General features: G+C 36.9%; 1 protein-coding gene and 1 pseudogene across 5 annotated transcripts in view; both read right to left on the reverse strand.

Annotated features, from left to right (window-relative positions):
* Positions 1-13,533, reverse strand: part of LOC128586441 (26S proteasome regulatory subunit 4-like) — a 35,575-nt pseudogene extending 22,042 nt beyond the window's left edge.
* The window catches only part of PTPRK (protein tyrosine phosphatase receptor type K), a 556,126-nt gene that overhangs the window by 81,110 nt on the left and 454,439 nt on the right, over positions 1-20,577 (reverse strand). The window lies entirely within an intron of this gene.

The raw sequence follows: 20,577 nt of genomic DNA on the forward strand, positions 1-20,577 counted from the left end.
ATCCTCTCCATTCCTTGAGCATCCAAAGTACATTTCTACATCAAGGTTTTTGCATTTGCTGTTCTTCTCTTTGGTAAGCTCCTCTGCCAATGTATATGACAGGCTAATTTTTTTCATTTAAGTCTCAGCTCAAATATCACCTCAGAGAGGATTTACCTGAAATCCTTTCAAAATTAGTTTTACTCAGGGAACTCACTCAAAGCCACATCATGCTGCTTTTTTTCTTCATTGAATATATCAAAAATTTAAAACTATCTTGATTATTTAATTTGTTCTTATGTCTGTCTGTATCCACATCTAAAATATAAGCTCCTTGAAAAAAAAAAGTGGTATGCCTTATTCACCACTCTAATTCTGCCAACTAGAATCGTGCTTGGTACATAGGTGGTGAATACAGATTTTTTGTTGTTGTTGTTGTTGAATAAACAAATATACTCTTTGGGGGAAATCTTCATGTAATTGTTAGTTAAAACCTTTCTGTGCCTTTGCTTATGCCCAGCCACACAGTTAAAAGTTCAATAGACTTCTTAAGACAGAGATTAGAATTCATCACTTTCCAGAAATTTTCTGTGAGCAACCATTGGCTGTTTTTGCAAACTTTTCATTCATGTAGCAGAATACTAATATGTAGTATACATACTTATATACATGGGTATTTTTTGGACTTTTTTCCTAGACTTTATTTTTCTCAGGTCTTTCTAAGTATGGTGAGTTGAAACATAAGCTACTTGAAGTCAAAGGCTTCTTTATCATTTGTTTTCCTTATTTACAGTAACAATGATACTCTGTACCCAGAAGGGAGAGGGGAAATATAAATTTAACTACTTTTTGAATCCATTTTCCTCAGGAAGTGAAAGGTGAACATTAATATAAGAAATAATAAAATTACGAACTCAGGCAAAACCGTAGAACAGATAGAGTGGAGGAAGCAAATATAGAAGCAGATTTCTATTCACACTAATTTTATTTTTCCATAGAAGATTAAAAAGAAAATGAACACTTCCTATTGTTTCTAAATGATAATAAAAATGTAGTAGAAAATAAAGAAAACTGATACACCTTTAGGGCACTGAGAAGAATAATTTTCAGTTATACTAGCAACAAGATTAATTTATTTATTCATCTATTCTAAAGGGATTGATGCATTGCCTATCAGGCACAAATATAAGCTTGTTTTCACCCCTACCCTCATATATCTTACAGTCCATTCAGAAAGACATTCCTTCCAATAAAACATTTTCTGAATAATAAAAAATTTTACCACTATTAGCCTTTGAATCCATTGTGGGAAAGTTACATTTTTATTCTGTTTTTTCAAAAACAAAGGTATAATTAGGTTTTGAAAACAGGTTGACAGTATCTATTAGCTATTATTTTTAAATAATCTTTCTCTATATTAAAAAAAGGAATTTACAGTGATAAGGACTTTCATAGAAGAGAAGGAAATACTGGCACCTAACAGAAGTTAGTTTCTAGTCATGAACCACTCATTTAAACGTTATTAAAATTATTCTTGTTCCTGGCTTGGTTTTGCTTACATATGCTTTCATCTCCCTGAGGCTGTAGTTTACTACCCTATTATTAATATACTTTTTTTCTGTAATTTCCTTCCTTTTGTTTTCAGGAAAAAATGAAACTCCAATTCGGATTATTTTTCAAAACCTAGTGCATAGTCCAAAAGGCAGGAAGAATGGTGCACGCTTGCTCCCTTGCAGGAGAGAAGAGGGTGAGTACCAGCAAGGCTGCTTGGGCCTCACAAGAAAAGTGACAAAGTTACGCTCATTGACTAAGTTTTCAGAAGGGCTGGCAGCATCCCCAAAGTTAATTCCATCCTAGGGACCAAGAAAAGCCACACCTGTGCCCAGAGTTTCTTAACCTACTATAGTTGAAGCTAGTTTTCATCACTTAAAAAAAAGTAGTTCAAAAGAAATGTAATCCTTATGCTTTCCTATTTCCTTCAATGGGTAGCCGGCTAAATACAAAGCACCTTTGTACAATTAAAAAAATTAAGATTTCAGACCAACTCATTTAAATATATTTTTATCTTTAGACCTCTCCCCGACATTCAAACCGCTCTGTAAGAAACAAAGCCCAAGACCTCAATTTAAAGCAGAGACTGTGGAGTTGTAGCTAAATTCATGTTCACTGGTGGTGACTACGGTGAAAACAGATTCAGTTTCTACACTTGATCTTAGCCAAAAGGCCGAGAAGCGATGGGATTCAGTTTCTAAACATGGGGAGCTACAAGCAAGTGAAGCTTCCGTGGTTTCACTGTCACTTCTTGACAGATGAAGTGTTCTTTTCCTTCTCATGTTTGTTATTTTTGAATGTCTGTCACTTCAGGCGTTTGCATCCATCTGCATGCTCACAGAAAAGGGCACCAATGAAATATTTGACAGAACAGCATGAGACACAATTAAGATTATGAAGAAAGTGCTTTTAAAAACCTACTCTTCCTCAAGTAATCAGGGAACAGACTGCAAAAGAGAGAAGAAAGAAAGAAAGGACGAAGTAAATGAAATAGAACCAGAGCTTATGTCGTCAAATATTGGGATGAAGTCTTCCACACACACAGTTTTGTCACAGTGAGTTTTTTTTCTTAATATTGGAATACATGCTTAAAATGTGTGTTAGCACTGAAGTCAAAAAAATTTTAAGGGAATGAAGAGGAACCTGTACCATCATTGCTTAAAGAGTATAAATAATACTCTTTGTAAATAATATTCCGACTTTGGTCATTCCCGGGATAGGAATATATAAAATGAAGAGTTATAACTTCAGCCTACGTACAAGGAAGAGTTAAAACTTCAGCCTAGCAACATTTTTATTAATAATACATTAGTAATACATCAACTTTAGGGTTGTATTAGTTACTTTATTAGTAATACATCAACTTTAGGGTTATCAAAAGAATGAATAAACTAGGTATTAAATAAAAGGACGAATAGAGATATATATATATGTTTTAGCTCGTGGAATCTCCTTTTTTCTGTGGCTTCAAGGGGAATCTTTTGAATTTCTGCTTTGCAGCTCTAGCAGGAGCAAGTGAGGATAAATCCCACCAAAGTACCAGTGGAAAGGCAGCAAGTGTGTCCCCCATAGTCTAGACCTTCACATAGAAGATTCACTATTTAAAAAATATCACTGGTGGTGATTAGGCAATGATTAGGTTATGTGAACTTTATGTATTTCTTACAGTCACGGTCTAGTGAAACAACTGAACCTCTCTACTTCATACTGGACCCTAACTACTGTTTTCACTAAAATTCCTAAGAGAAAATAGAAATCTAACATCAGTCAGACATTACCTGCTCCAAGTAATAGACTGTCCACCTGTAGTGGTTTCCATAATTAGGGCATTTATTTTTTCAAACACAGATATCTGAAATTGAGGAAGTCCAGCAAGAATGGTTAGCTCAGAGGCTCACAGTTGTAAGGCATGAGGTTGGCTAATTTGTTATTCTCTGGACTTTTTTCAGAGAAAAGTTAGGCAATTTGTCTCAATTTCCTAAACGGCACATCGTTACAACAGAATGCCTCAAGGCAAAAAGGATGGGCTGGGGTCTGTTCTTGCTATCTCTATGCTTATAAATCAGGAAGCAAAAAATTTCTAAGAAGATGTATCCTTAGGTCTTCCAGGCCAAGTCTAGATTACTTACACGACACTAAACTAACATTTTGATTACATACACAACCCTAAACTAACATTAGCAGAGGGCAATGGGATTTGTTTAGGCTACCAGTTCTCAAAGTGTAGTTACCTGACCATCAGCATCAGCAGTAAACTTAAAAGGGCAAATTCTGGGTCTTGCCCCACTCCTAGTGACTGATAAATTGTGGTGTTCAGGCCAAGCACCCTGCTTCAAGGAGCCCCTGGGTTATTCTGAGTCAAACTTAGCATTTAGAACAGCTGATTTAGAATAATCTGGTCCAGCAGTGTCCAACCCAGGGCCAGCCAGGCCACAAATGGCCGGGGATACTCATGAACATGGCACAACACAAAATTTTAATGTTACTTAAAATATGGTAGGAGTTTTGGGTGATTTTTTGGTGAAACTTGATGGCATGATTCTTGGACATGAACTTTGTAGATGATAATATCATGTCATGTAAAACATACATATGCTCTTGCTATTTGTACATGTGCTTGGCTTCCGCTTTGTGGCTGTAGGCGGCTTCCACTGCGCTGTCTGTCAAGCACAGTCAAATTGACACCATCAGACATTACATGTGCTTACGGTGACTTTGAGAGGCAGCGATTGTCAGTAATATTTCAACCTACCATTGTAACATTAGGTGTTAAATGCTATTCAGTAGTTAGGTAAGCATTCTTATTTGATTATTCAGGGTATTTCCACACCTATGGTGCCTCACACATCGCCCACCTGGCTTTTCCCCGTCTCTCTGCCTTGGGCTGTATTCGCAGCTGAGATGTTGGAAAGGCCCAAACCTTGCTTTCTATTTTTCTATCAATTAATTTTCATAAAACAGTAAATGCCATCCCTTATCTATTACTATTTTAATTCCAGCATGGCTTCTACATTGTCTCAAAAGAAAGCAGACCCCTCCCTCCAAGGAAACTTAGAGATGAAGGAAGATTGTTTTATGAAAAGTGGACAGATGATTGCTTTTCCATCACTGCAAATAGTAAGGCCTTCTGTTTAACTGATAGGAAATTTGAGCAAATTTTCAAAGACTATAATTTGAAAAGGTATTATATACAAATTCTTGCTGTCAAATTCAATGCATATGAAGGACTGTGTTGTAAGGACAAAATAGTGGAACAGAAAAAGCCTGTCATAGCAAGAAAAATGTTTTTTTAAAAGTTACAACTGAAACAGACTCCACTGTAGAAGCTAGTTATGGGATAGCATATTTAATAGCAATAAAATTAAAACCATTTACTGATGGTGGAGTTTATTAAGCAATGTATGGGAAGTGTGGCAGATATAAGTTAGCCTGAAAAAAAGGGAGAAATTTCTAAAATCAGTTTGTCTCCCTATACTATAGCTAGGAAACTGAAGAATTTGGAAAATCCATGGAAAGAAGTTTGGAGAATAGAGTTGCTAATTTTAAATGTTATGCTTTGGAGGTGGATGACAGCACGGATGCTACAAATACGACTCAACTTGCCGTTTTTATTACAGGTATTTATGACAAATATAATGTTATGGAAGAAATGGCTTCTTAACTGCCATTAAAAGACACAAGTAAATCAAGAGATTTATACGAAGCAGTAAAAAATATGTTAAAGAGATTTTCTTTGTCCATTGTCAACATATCTGGTATAGTTGCTGATGGTGCCCTGCCCACCTGTTGGTAAGTAAAAGAGAGGGATGGAAAACTAATAGAAGACAGTGCAATTGCCACCCCAAATTCACGACTGATGAAGTATCTTTGCATAGTACAGCAAGTGAAGTTAGGCACAAAAACTGTAAAAATTGATGATGTTAGGCAAATCCTCAAAGGATTGAATCAACACCAATTTCAGGAATTCCTTGAAAGTATTGGTGCAGACTATGGTGACGTCATTTACTTTTTGGAAGCCAGATGCTGGAAAGATTTTATGATTGGCAATGTTATCAAGTTATTTATGGTATCAAAAACCAAATTTGTGCCAGAACTTGACAATGAAAGTTGGCTTACAGATGTAGCACTTTTAGTGGATTTATCCACTTATTTAAATGAGTTAAACGTACGTCTTCAAAGTGAAAACAAACTTATCAATACAAAGCTTCAAACCATAACATTATTCCAAATGAAATTGAAATTACGGGAAGCTCAAATTAAGGTAATACATTATATCCATTTCTACACGACTGCTAAATTCACTGTGAACAGCAAAAAATATGCAGCCTTGCTTTTCCATTTGATTCCATTTCAAGAATTTGAGAACAGATTTCAAAATTTCTGGGAAAATAATATTTTGGTGCATTTTTGAATCCAATTTCAGTCAACATAAATACATTACCTGCCAATTTTCATATGGAATGCACAGAGCTGAGATCTGACATTCAACTTAAGGAAAAATCTGATCATATCTCTTTATTATCTTCCCGGAGGCAAATATCCCTTGCTTCACAATCACACCTTATTCCTGTCATCACTTTTTGGCAGCACCTGCTTTGTGAGCACCTATTTTTAAGAATGAAGTACAGTAAGAATAAAATTAGAACTAAAATATCTGATGATCACCTTGAGATCTCCCTGAGAATTTCAGCTACTTCCATCAAACCAGATATTGATGCATTAGTTTCCAAAACACAATGTCAAATATTCCACTAGTTGAATGTTGCTCACTATTCTTTCACTTTTTATAATAAAAGATACAAAAAAGACATTTTATTACTTAAATATGTACATTTTCTATAGTAGTGATTGCAAACTTGGGACCAGCTTGACAATTTTAAAAGACTCTCTGAATGGGCCGCCACATGAGCATCATCACAGGAGGACTTGTTTGTTTACCTGTGGTGGCAGATATCACCAAAATTATGCATGGACCTCTTTTCTTGTTCATCAGCATTCATTAGTAACGTGTGGCTTAAGACAATGCTGCTTCTTCCAATGTGGCCCACGGAAGCCAAAAGGTTGGACAACCCTGATCTTGTCCATTCTGTGGGTCTGAGCCCACCTTCCACTAAGGATACATTTTCCTAAAATCTTTGCACATGGTCCTACTCTGAATGCTCTCCCCAGCCCACATGGGTAACTCCCTCGTATTTCCTTAAGGTTTTTGCTCAAATATCATCTCACCAGTGAGTCTTTCTCTACTAACAGGACAAAATAGTGATGTCCTATACATATCACTACCATATTCTCTATCTCTTTACTACTATATTTTTCTTCGAAAGAGGATCATCATTTGACATCCTACCTAGAGTTGGCTCTCTGTACCTCCAGGTTCCATACCCATAGATTCAACCAGCCACAGATTGAAAACATTCAGTGACGGAAGGGACAATGAAGAATAACAATACAACAATGAAAAATACTACAGATTTTTAAAAAATACAGTATCACACTATTTGCACAGCATTTACGTGGTATTAGGTATTATAAACGATCTGGAGATGATTTAAAGTATACACAAAGATGTGCACAGATGATACGCAAGTGCAATGGCATTTTATATCAGGGACCTGAGAATCCTTGGATCGGGGTATCTGCAAGGTTCCAGGGAGGACTGCATTTATTTGGGACTGGTCTACTTCTCTCCACTGGAATTTAAGGTCCATTCGTGCAAATGCTCTGTCCTATTTATTGCTTCTCTGTCGCTAGGGCCTAGAACATTGCCTGACACATACACAAAGTAAGTATTTGATGAATAATTATTGGAATATTGATATTGCCAACACAATCTATTTACAAATGGAGTTTTAAATAAAAATCCATTTATACATTCAGGACTTAAATGCTTACAGGATAATATTAAACATAACTCTGTTTTATTACCTTTAAAAAAAAAAGCCCTTTCACCTTAAATACTATGTTCAAATATATTATACATTTGTTTCCATTCTATCCAATTTGATAGATTATTTAATGGCAATGTCAGATTTAAAAAAAAATAAATTCGACCAACTTAGAAACTGCCTTCAAACTACATGCTAAGTAATCAGTTTTATTTTAAAAATTCTTAAATTTACACGTGATGGAAAAACTCGACATATCCAAAATAGTTTCAAAATATACATTTATGTAAGTAGATTATAATACTTTAAATTTCCCATACTATTGGTTTTGTTTCTTAGTTTTATTCTAGGGAATTATTCAATATCTTGATTTAATTATGCATGTGTGCTTTACTTTAAGAATAATTTTATGTAAATAAGTACACTGGTCCATTAATTAAGAACATTTTTAAGAACATTTTAAATTACATAATATGCTAAATATTATTGAAAAGGATGAAATAAAAATTCAGTTGAAATGCATCTTTTGTTAGTTTAATATGGATAAAGCGTATTTCCAGTGAAGTAATTTGAAAATCCTTGAGTAAATTTTATTATAATTTAGATAATATTTGTATGAATCAGTACATTTAAATTTAACCATACAAATGCTATTCATTAAGGTAATTTCATTGAGAAAAAAAATGAATCTAGCATAGCACAAATTCTCATGGCACCACTACACAAGATTCTCAGAGGCTAACTTAGAAATAATTGTGTGTTGTAAGAGTGTGTAATACATTAGTACACTGTTATTAATCACACATGTATATAAAAATATAAACAAATCAAACAATCTAGAACAATATTCTTTCATTAGAGAGACCTGAGCCTACAATGGTGAACATGCAAAGTTGTACATTTATGCAGTCTCGCTGTATAACGGCCTTCGGGTGTTGCCCCACGTTCTTAAGGCACCACAGACACCTTTCCTGAGACTTACTCTTCCTTTTGCTTTTAAGATATACAGCTGACTGAATCCCTTTCATATGTTTAGAGCAAGTCTAGTTTTGGGTACACTATTTTAGAAATAGAATGGCTTTCATGAGTCCTAGTACAATGTCGAGAAACCCTTTCATTCCATTTCTTTTTGCTGATCTCTTACCTAAATGAGAGTCGGAGAGAACTGCTGATATCAACTGCAATCAACATATTCTCAGAATTAGCTCTTCTCTTCCCTCACAATACATATTCACATGGCTGTTCATTTTAAACATTATGATGTTGATTATTTAATCCATATATTTCTTTACTAGTCAAACCAATGCCTGTGTCCCCTTTATGTGTTGGCTGCCCCCAGTTGTAAGTTCCAAGAAAGCAGGAAACAATCTATTGTACTGGGAATCTTTTATAACGATTTGCACATGTTCAGACATCTTTCTTTCTTCCTTCCCTCCCTTCTTCCCTTCAGATTTTGAGAAAGAGTTTCAACTCTTTCGCCCTGGGTACAGTGCTGTGGCACCATAGCTCACGGTAACCTCAAACTCCTGGGTTTGAGCAATCCTCTTGCCTTAGCCTCCAGAGTAGCTGGGACTACAGTGTCTTCTAGTTAGTTACCCTCGCTAACTAGTTCTTCTATTTTTTTAGTAGAGATGGGTTCTTGCTCTTGCTCAAGCTGGTTTTGAACTCCTGAGCTCAGATGATCACCTGCCTCACCTTCCAGAGTGCTAGGATTACAGGCCTGAGCTACTGTGACCGGCTCAGACATTTTTCAAAATGACGTTATTCTATGCTAATTGTTCTTGGCCTTGAAATTCTTTTGCATTCCCTTACAAGAGTTTTCAAGCCTTTTTTCTTTTCTGGTTTCCTGTTACTGCACATCTGATACTTGTACTCGCTGCACAAGATCTCACTAATTTGTGTAAACAGATCATCTAATAGACTTCTCAAACATTTCTGTTGATGCCACTTGTCCTCCTGCACTGTATCATGGATTCAAATATTGCCTATTGTTTTAAGTATAGATTTCCACCTTTGTTCAATTCTATAACTACTTACTTCCTCTGGGAATTTATTCTCTCATGTATGTTCAAATATTTTTGGCTTCATTACTATTTTTACATTTGATGAACAAATATACCCAAGTCTATGTCCCACTTAATTATTTTCTCAACTGGAGTCCTGGTAATCTTTCTACCAGTGAGAAATTTCTAGAAAGGACAGCATACTGAACTACCTTTATTTTCTCAGTTCCTATTCTCTCCTTAAAACCCTGAAGACTGGCTTCTATTATCTTTGTGCCCAACCACTCTATCGAAGGACTCCTTTTCCAAAATCAAACATGGACATCTAATTTGCAAAGCCAGTGCTCACATCTCAGTCTTTTTCTTTTTTAAATGACCGTTTAAAATGATTAATTGCCATTCCAAGTCCCTTCCTGAACTATCTTCCTTTGTTGGTTTTGTGACAAGGCACTCTCTGGATACAAATCTTTCACTCTAATCGCTCACATTGCAGTTTTCTTTTCCACCTCATTCTCCTCCCACTTTCTCAGGGTAGGTGTGTCCCCCCAGGAGCTCTCCTGGTCTTTCTATATTATTTTCTTTACGTTTCTACCATTCTCAAAGCTCTCAAGTCTAAATTCTCTAGTTGCAGAAATTCTCCAAATTTTAATTTCTGCTTGTTTAATTGTCTCTGTAATTAGCTGTTTTCTGGTATTCCACATTTGGCACTTTAAAAAATGCTATGAATCATTTAAAAAAAAAAAAAAACAACAAACCTCAGCCTTTATTTCTTATCTTTTCTGTCTCTGTGACTGATGTCACATCTGCCTACTGTCACTAGCTCAGGACAGAAGTTCAGCACCATAGTCAAGCCTTCAGCTTCCTTGCTCCCAAACAACACCAAGACACATTGCCTTTTTCTCCATTATAGCCCCGACATCCTTATTTTCATTCTTCAAACACTTTATCTCCTCCACCTGTATAATAGCTTTAAAATTCATTTTTATTTTGAAAACACACGAACTGACAGAAAATTCCGTACTTTTTTTTTTATCTTCACTTAGCTAAGCATTTAGAGTAAGTTACTGATCTGATGTCTCTATTACCCAGAATATTGTAGTTTTTCCAACAATCACAAAGCTACTATTAAACTTAAGAAAAGCACACTGATACACTATTCATCTCTTAACTTCAGAGACTATTAAGTTTTGCAGTTGTCCTACTGATGTCCTTTATATCCAAATGGTCCACTTCAGAAGCCTGTATTGTACTTAGCTGCTGTGTCCCTTTGGTCTCCGTTACCAGCGAACAGAACAGCCTTTCCTTCACTTTCATGACCTTAACACTTTCAAGGTTGACAGGTCAGTTGTGCTGTACAGCGTCCTCAGTTTGGGCTTCTAACATTTCTTTATGTTTAGGTTAAGGTCAGGCATCACCTAAGGGACTATCACGAGAGTGATGCTGCTTTTATTTCCTGGTGATAAACCATGATGACTTTTCTGATATTGATGCTGTTCATTTTCTTCAATAAAAGCATCTGCATGCTTTTCCACTAGGAAGTTAATCTTTTCCTGTTTGCATTTAGTAAGTTTTCTTTCTTTTCTTTTTTTTGGTGGAGCGATATTTTGAAACTGTGTAAATAGTCTGTTTCTCATCGATCTTTATATTCGTATCGGTACAGTCCTTGGTTTCCTATTTCATTCAGTGTTATACTTTATCAACATCATTATTTATTTTGATTCTCAAATTGACCTCTATTTAACTACTGATGCACCCTCAAACTGGCAATTATGTCCTTTTTTTTTTCTTTTTTGAGACAGAGTCTCACTTTCTTGCTCTCAGTGGAGTGCCAGGGAGTCACAGCTCACAGCAACCTCCAGCTCTTGGGCTTAGGCAATTCTCTTGCCTCAGCCTCCCCAGTAGCTGGGACTACAGGCGCCCGCTTATTTTCGCCCGGCTATTTTTTGTTTCAGTTTGGCTGGGGCTGGGTTTGAACCCGTCACCCTCAGTATATGGGGTTGATGCTCTACTCATTGAGCCATAGGTACTGTCCCTAATTATGTCCTCTTGATATGCACTCATTATTTTTTGAGTACTCTCTTGCTTTCCGGCAAAAACAAAAAAGTTCTAATCTCACCTTGTTCTTTCTCTGTTGTAGCCCTGGAATTAGTCATTTCTCCAAAGATTCCTGGTTCCTTTTATTGGATGATGATATTTAGACACAAAGATACACCAAGATTTGAATACAGGGGTGTTTAGTATCAGAGTAGTGTTGCTCCTGGGTTGTTAGTGACCTGAGCTCTGGAGTCCACGTGTGCACACATACACACACACTTTCATCTAGGTTTATTTCTGTAGATAACTAAAACTCCCTGTCTCCTCTCTCTATATATATACACACACACACTCACATACATATACACACACACCACACACCACCTATATATACACACATATGTGCGCGCACACGTGTGTGTGTGTGTATGTATGTATATTGTTGTATGAGGTCTGGCAATTAAGTCTGTGAATTCATCCTAGAAAAAGTGTTCTGGTGACTATTTCAGTAAAAGAGTTCCAAAATTGCTTTGAATGGCAGGCTAGGCAGTGGCAGCAGTGCACAGCTTCTCAAAGGGAGTACCTCAAAGTTGACTGTAGTGATATTCAGCAATGAGGTATGCAGCACTTTTTCCAGGATAAGTGTGCAAACCTAACTGTCCGACTTTGTATGTAATCTGTTCCAACCCTGTGTGGCGTGCTCTTCACTTCACACACGCTCAGGCACCCTGCACATGACCAAACCTCTGTAAGGAAGTTCGGCCACCTAGACAGATGAAACTCTGACACCCTGCACGGGCCATCCCTCCGTGCTGACAAACTCTTTTTACTTCACATGGATTCTGACTCGCTCACTCTGAATTTTTCTCCTTGCTTAGGCCTAGACATGCGGCACCCAACAACAGGTTATGCCCCCTCCCAAAGTTGGGACTCTGCTTTTCCCTAAGTCCGAGTTCTGACTTTCCATGTTGTGTGGCTCTTCCGCTTGCCCTATTTGGGCTCTGAAACCCTAGCAGTTCACCTCCACGTGTGGACACTGTCTGCTCCCAGCTCAAGCTCTGCCCTTCCCCCCTAGAACGTGCATCTTGCTGCTTCCCTGATGGCCGCCTTCTCCGTCTGGGAGGTCTTGGAGGTGCCACGGCTGACGCCCCCACCTGCTAGGGTTCAGGCAGGGTTGCTGGGCCACTGCTGCATCTCCCCTCTCCCACAGGAGTGGCCCTACCTTGTTCTGCTGCACCTCAATGAATTGTTAGGATGAAGTGCTAAGGAAATGAGGGAAGAGAAGAAAAAAGGCTGAGAAAGAAGAAGAGGAAAGCCTGGGCGAGGCTTTTAATTAGCTTGCTTACTTCTACTGTTTTATTCCACCCACCATGTATGCTGTACAGGTATTTTTTTACCCCATATATCATGAATAGCCAGGATTAAGTTGTCTTCTCTTTGAAGCTTCCAGCGAATCACTGTGGCCCTTGTAATGCAGTTTGAAAGCAAGGTGCGGTGTAATAGGAACAGAAACTGCTCTGCTTTTCTTCCATTGCATTCATATGCGTGAGACTTGGTAAACCATCACTCTTTACATATGAGGTATATTTTCCAATCCTAGAACTTAAATGATGTTGAAAATAATTATTTTTCAATTTCTGCTCTTTTATAAATTGAAAATTAATTATTTTCAACACCATTTGTATTTTTCATATAATACATGAAAAGACAGGCACAGGTCAGGGGACTTGTCCAAGGTCTAATAACTAATAAAGACCAGAAGGAGGGGTGACTTTCAAGGCTAATGCTGTTTGCACTGGTATGTATACACGGCTCACTCCATGTACTCGTAGCACTTTTACCTTTCTCTTTTGAACACAGCACATGTTGCATATTTTATTTAAATTTCAAACATTACTTAGAAGAGTAAAAGCTCCTGGAGGACAAGGTTCATTCATGTTTAATTTTAGATCTGGACCATCAGGGAGCCTTGCCCAGGGAGGACATTCAGCACGGAGGAGACACAGAACCAGGGACTGGGAGTCAGGAGGACCTGCTGATGATCCTGCCTTGCCATGGGCCGCGAGGACATGAAGTGGCATTTTAAACAGACACTTAACTTACCTGATCTTAGGATTCCACATTTCTAAAAGGTGCTGCTGGTGAGACTGTATGATTTTTATAGTCTCCACCCACATTAAATCTTAGAATTGTTTTGTTTTTATAATCATATAAATAACTTAAAAAATAAAAGACTTTTAAAAAATCTATCATATCTATCTTATATTTTCCATATAATTTCACACGAACTTTATGGCTACCCTGTATTTGAACTTTTCTGGTACTATCAATTTTAAGAAATTATTTCATTAAAACTTCAAGTTTGATCCTAATCTTTAGTGAACAGAAAATTCAGAAAGTTTAGAATCCACTTTTTCTAGCAAGCACTTGCAAAGCACTCATAAAGAGTCAAAAGAATGAGAAAAACACAGGTTAAAACAATAACAAAAATGAAAAAAGGAATATTTAACCAAAAAATGGTATATGAGGGATACATACCTTATATAAATGAACGGTTCTATGACCTTTAGTTTCATAATTGTAATTTAAACTTGAGTTAAAACTTAAGTAATGGGATTTTGTGATGTGGGCTAATCTTACTGGAGTTAGATGATATCTCAAAGTACTTTTGATTTGCATTTCTCTGATGATTAAGGATGATGAGCATTTTTTCATGTGTCTGTAGGCCGTGCGCCTGTCTTCTTCAGAGAAGTTTCTCTTCAACCAGTCTCAGCACAAGAATATGGGGAAGGGGGCAAGGGAGGGGAGGGGAGAGGGGAGGAAGGGTGGAGGGAGGGTGATTAGTGGGTCCACACCTACAGTGCATCTCGGAAGGGTACAGGTGAAATTTACTAAGTGTAGAGTATAATAATTAAGAAAATACAATACAATAATTAAGAAAATGCCATGAAGGCTATGTTAACCAGTTTGGTGAAAATATTTCAAACTGTATATAAAACCAGCACATTGTACCTCATGATTGCATTACTGTACACAGCTACGATTTAATAATAATAAAAAAGGATCAGTATTAAAAAAAAAAACTAAAGTAATGGGTGGAGAGTCAGATGTATATTTTCTATTCCTGTTATTCATTTATTTAGGATTATTAAATTCTTTACCAGTGTTCTTTTTTACTTTTATATCTCTTCTTTTCCTCTCTCTTCCTCATTTTCTCAAAATCTTTGTATTTGCTATGATTACTGCCTAAACATTTCCCTTGTTGCTTTAGAGTGTTTTTATACTCTTTCTGGCTCCTTTACTAGAAGTGTCCATTAGCAGGAGATATGCCTTTCTGTCTCAGAATTAATACTGAGCATGCCCCAGTTGGGTAGCTTATGTAGCCTTCTCTTTTTCTCCACTAAGATTGGTGCCCATACAAAGCATAACACAATGATTTTGGAATGATCTATGGCTGCCTCTGTAAAGCTTCCAATTTCTTTTTCCCTCCCTCTCACCTATTTCTCTGGTTTTTCAACATTGATTCCGTACACAGCTAATCTGGGTAAGAAGTGCTCAAGGAGAAGGGCCTAAGGTCAGACTTTGTAATAGAGTGTCCCCAATGTTTACTCTTTCTATACTTCCTTAATTTCTGTCCAATGCTGTTTTTACTTAAACCACCACAGTTCACAAACTATATGATCTCTTATTTCAGTCTTTCTGTTGTTTTCCCTTTTCATACCTTAAATATATTCTCAAACACCTGTTCTTACCTACTCAAGTAAGAATTTGAAAACCTGAATTTTATGTATATATATATGAAATTGGACAATTAAGTTCATGAAAGTCCTAGAAAAAGTGGTATATACCTCATTGTTGAATATCACTGTGGTCACCTTCCAAGTACTCCTGTTGAGACACTATGAGCTAATAGTGGTGCCCAGTCTACCCTTGAGAGCAATTTTGCAACTCTTTCTGGAATGGCCATCAAAGCTGCCATTATATGAGGTCTAATGATTAAGTTTGCAAACTCATTCAGAAAAAGTGCTGTATGCCTCATCAATGAATAGCACAGTCATCAGCTGGCCAAGGGGAGTACTTTGAAGGTGGCCATTTATTGGGTGTAGAAAGATAGTAAAAATACAAATGGATTATAGATAAATAAAATTGTTTCATGATTCTATAGGGAATAATTAAAATAATGAATCAAGTATAAGCAGGCATTCAATCCCAAAGGCAAATGACTAAATGAGATATTATTTCTTAGAAGATGAAGAAATCCTTTTCAGAAATCTCCAATTCCCTGCATATGCCCATATTCTCTAATTAAGGAAGACTTAGGGAAGTCTATCCCAAGGATGACTTTATCCTCTATCATTACTCTTTACCTGAAAGAAGTCGTTATCTCTCCCTACTGTCAATAATGATTAATTTTCTAATCACTTTTCCTATAGCTAACTTTCTACTTCCTTAATTGGGATTTTTTCTAATTCTTCAAATGGTTTTTAACTACCTCTTGAGACAGTTGATACAGCTAATGTACAGAAAAGAGTTAATACAGAAGGCTTAAAACTGTCATTGAAAGGCTGGCCTTTGGCTGGTGTCAGGGAGACTGGATTTGGGGAGGGTACCCATCATTATCTTGTCAGGGCCCGGGACTGTTCAGGCCTCCAGCCCACCTTATCTATTGTCCAGATGTGGACCGCTGTGCTATCTTGCTTGGGATTAACTCCCCTTAACTGCCTGAAGGCTATTTGCCTTAGCAGAAAGGAGAGAGAGAGAAACAGTCTCTGAGAAAGAGAAAACAGTCTTAGTAAGAAAGTAAATCTTGGTCATCTTCGTGGAGAGATGCCGGGCAGATGCCCTGAGAGCAGGAGAAACCAAACAGTCAGAGTGAACGATGCCGTGAAAGAACAGTGTGCACACTCCCCAACTGACTTCTCCTGCAGCTTCTTTTTTTTTTTTGGCGGGGGCTGGGTTTGAACCCGCCACCTCCGGCATATGGGACTGGCGCCCTACTCCTTGAGCCACAGGCGCCGCCCTCTCCTGCAGCTTCTTATAGACGTGATCCTGGGGCTACTTGCACCACATGTGTAGCAACTGCCCATCACGGATGTTCTCGTCTTGTGCGCTCTCACATTAAGGAGAGCCGAATCCCTTCCCATGCCCTATCACCAAGGTGTCATATTTCTGAGATGTTGCTGGTGTTTCTTATAATTACAGAGTGTTCTGAGCTTAGTTGTTGCTTTTCCTTCCCATAAGCCATATGGTTTGCTACATTATCTAACTAATAAGAGTAGGCTACTGTGCCTAAACTGTTCAAACTATGCACTTTATGCTAAAAGTCCGCTTTCTGGAGTATGGAATCTTAGTATACTAGGAGGAAGGTGCCAACATGACCAGCCCCCAGTAAAAAACTTGGTCAATGAGTCTCTAATAAGCTTCCCTGACAGATAACATTTCAAATGTGTTGTCCCAATTTGATCCTGGTGAAATTAAGCATGTCCTATGGCATTCCACAGAGAGAGGCCTGTTGAAAACTTGCACCTGATTTCCTTTGAACTTCGTCTGCATGACTTTTCCCTTTGCTGACTCTGCTTTGCATCCTTTCACTGTAATAAATCACAGCCATTAGAACAGTGTGACTTATCCACTAGGAGTCCTGGGAATCACGGAATCTGGGAGTGGTCTTTGGAAACTCTGAATCAGATACATATCTGTATCACATAACATTTAAATTATAATACATCTCTATAGATACTGCATTTACCTTTTTACTTTTAATAGTTACTCTGTGGAATAACAAAGGATGTTTTCTTTTGTGTCTGGGATTCACTCAAATGATGTTCACTATGTTCATGTACCTTAACGTGTGTCCAGTGCCAGTTCATACCCACTGCCTTAAAGGATTGCACAATTCAAACACATTCAACTTATTTATCCAGCCTAGTACTAATGGTTCCTGGGATGTTTCCACTTTGTGGTTTTTATAAAGAGTGCTATAGCTATAAACAATAGCTATAAGCTTTGTAGTGCACGTTTTTAGTATCACTACGTATATTATTTCTTTGGTGAGCATGCTAGGAATGAATTACTGGGGCATAGGTTACATTATTGTCAGTCGATACTGGTAGGCACTTTCCCAAAGTGGCTATGGGAATTTATACTACCACCAGCAGGATAGTTTAAGATTTCCAGATGTTCTGTATCTTTCCCAATATTTGGTATTTTCTATACTTTTTCATTTCAGTAATTTTGGTAGAAATACAGAGGAATCACATTTCAATGTGCATTGCCCTGCTGGGCACCATTTCATAGGTTTATTGATCATTCGGTGCATCCTTTTCTGTTAAGTGTCTCTTTAATTCTTTTGCTCAATTTCTAATGGATTGTCTCTCATTTCCTAGCTAATTTGTAGGAGTTCTTTGTGCATTTTAGATTGGTCTTATTTCAGGTTTATGTATTACAAATATCTTTCCCCCTTTATCAATTGTGTTTTACTCTCATAATGGTGGCTTTCGATGGAAAGAATATCTTACGTAGAATTTGTCAATTTTTTCTTTATGACTAGTGGATTTTTGTCTTCTACTTAAAAAATATTTACCTATTCTAATATCATGAAGAGGATGTGTATTCTTTACAAATTATTGTTTTACTGTTTATAAAATGAAGCTTCATAATTTTTAGATAGTGAGTGTTAGAGGTCAAAACATATTGACTTCCATACAAATACAGAAAACCAGAATATTTATTGAAATGAGTATCTTTCCCCCTCCTCCCTACAGTTTTATCTTTGTCATAAATATAGTGAACATATGTTTGTGGGTCCATTACTAGAATCTGTCTTTCGTTGTTCAGAATAACTAAAATTGTGGTAGCACTGAACTGTCTTTACGGCTGTGACTTTATCATGGCCCTTGATAACATCTGGAACTTAATTTTTCTTCAAGATACCTTTACATATTCTTGTCCTTAATTGCTGTTTAAGCTTAGTATCAGGTGGTCAAATTTTAAATAAAATTGGGTTTTGATTGCTTTAAATCTATAGGTTGATATGGGAAGAACTCATATTTTACCAATATTGTACTTTCAAATCCATGAACATGACACATCATTCCATTTACTCAGGTCTTATTTAATCTTTTTACAAAAAGATTTTGTAGTGCTCAGTATGGGGTGTTATCAATCTCTCACCAGATATATTCCTACTATGAGATTTTTTAGATACATTATAAATGGCATCATCTTAAAATGCTGTTTCACTTGTTGCTGCTCAGTTATTGTTTTTTTTAATATTAATGATATAATAGCCCACTTTAAGGAATTCTTTTCTGAAATGAATTATCGGGTAGTTCTCTTCCATTTTACCAATTTATTGTTTTTCCTCTAAGTATTGATTATAGCATTATAAAATAGATAAGAAACGCGGTCTTGTCCACAGGTAAGAGTGGCCAATTGTTAAACCTGGGCATTAATAACTTTGCTCCTGCCCTACGGAATGGCCATATATGTGAGGTACCTCCCACAGGCTTCTCAGGAAGGAGCTGAAAACAGCTCAAGGTCATTTCATGGAGCAACTCAATTTCCATTGAAGTAAAACATTTGAATTGTCTTTAGGTCAGTTCTACTTTTTTCCATTTTTCTCCATATCCCTGCATTCCAGTTATTGTCATTCTGTCAGAAATTACTAGCATAGTAATACTTCATATACAAAATTTAAAGCAAAGAAATATTTAACTTCCAGCTAATATGGCATTGGGATGAAGAGAGCGAGCATGAACCTGAATGTCCTTAAGTCTTACCTTTTCTGTTCAGTGATTACGATAGTTCATTGGGAACATGGTGGAGAAATGTCTACTTATATTAGCAATGAAAACAGAAAAAGGAGGTTCTAGTGTCCCTTTTGGGGTGAATTACAAAGAAAATGGTTAGATACAACGTATTTCCAACATCAAATCATTAAGGGAGAACTTAACCAACTTTCAAATGTCAAGGAAAGGTGGATAAATGTGCTAGAGATCCTTAATGAGAGAAGAGAGGGAACATGCCCAGATATTGAGGGAAGAGTCCTAAAGAGGTGAAGTGATGCAGAGGCTCCAGGATAGCCATTCAGAGACATCTTCTTACCAGCCTTTCTTGGGAAGGCTGGGAGTAGGAGAGAACGGCCCCCTCCATCTAGATTATCCTGCCCAGAAACAGTGTTGCAAAGGCAGAGTGACAGCATGGGACAGCAGGAGCAGAAAAGACAATGATAATGATAAAAGATAATGATTCATTGATGAGAACTAAATGCCATTGAGAACAACATCACCATTCAGAAGATTAATGAAACAAAAAGTTGGTTCTTTGAAAACATAAATAAAACTGATAAACCTCTGACTAGATTAACAGAAAAAATCTCTAATAACCTCAATTAGAAACACAGAATGGGGAAGAAATAACAGATACCACAGAGATACAAAAGATCATCTGTGCCAAGAAAATTGAAAATGTGAAGGAAGTGGACCTGGAATCACACTACCTCCCTAGACTCAACCAGGAAGAAATAGAACTCTTGAAAGAACATATCAATCACAGAAATTATGACAATAAAAAAGCTTCCAACAAAGAAAAAGTCTCATTCAAGAATCCTACCAATCCTTCAAAGAAGAGCTCTTACCAATGTTGCACAATATATTATAAAACACTCAAAAAGGAAGAAACCCTCCCCAACTCCTTCTATAAAACAAATATTAACCTGATACCAACACCAGGAAAGGACACGTCAAAAGAAAACCACTGACAAATATCCTTAATCCATGCTGACGCAAAAATACTCAATAAAATCCTAGCTTACAGAATTCAGCTACGTGTAAAAAAATAATTCATCGTGACAAAGTGGGGTTCATCCCAGGGATACAAGTCCAGTTCAACATACGCAAATCCATAAATATAATTTAGCACATAAAGAGAAGTAAAAACAAAGACCGTATGATCCTCTCAATAGTCGCCGAACAAGTAATATACCAAAATCTAGGATCTTATTTTGGTAAGAATACTTAAGAAAAATATGCTTAGATGGGACATTTCTTTTTTTTATTTAATTTTTTATTAAATCATAACTGTGTACATTTATGGGGTACCGTGTGATGATTTAATATAAAATG

Source organism: Nycticebus coucang, chromosome 5 (genome assembly GCF_027406575.1).
Source record: "Nycticebus coucang isolate mNycCou1 chromosome 5, mNycCou1.pri, whole genome shotgun sequence".
Classification (NCBI taxonomy): domain Eukaryota; kingdom Metazoa; phylum Chordata; class Mammalia; order Primates; family Lorisidae; genus Nycticebus; species Nycticebus coucang.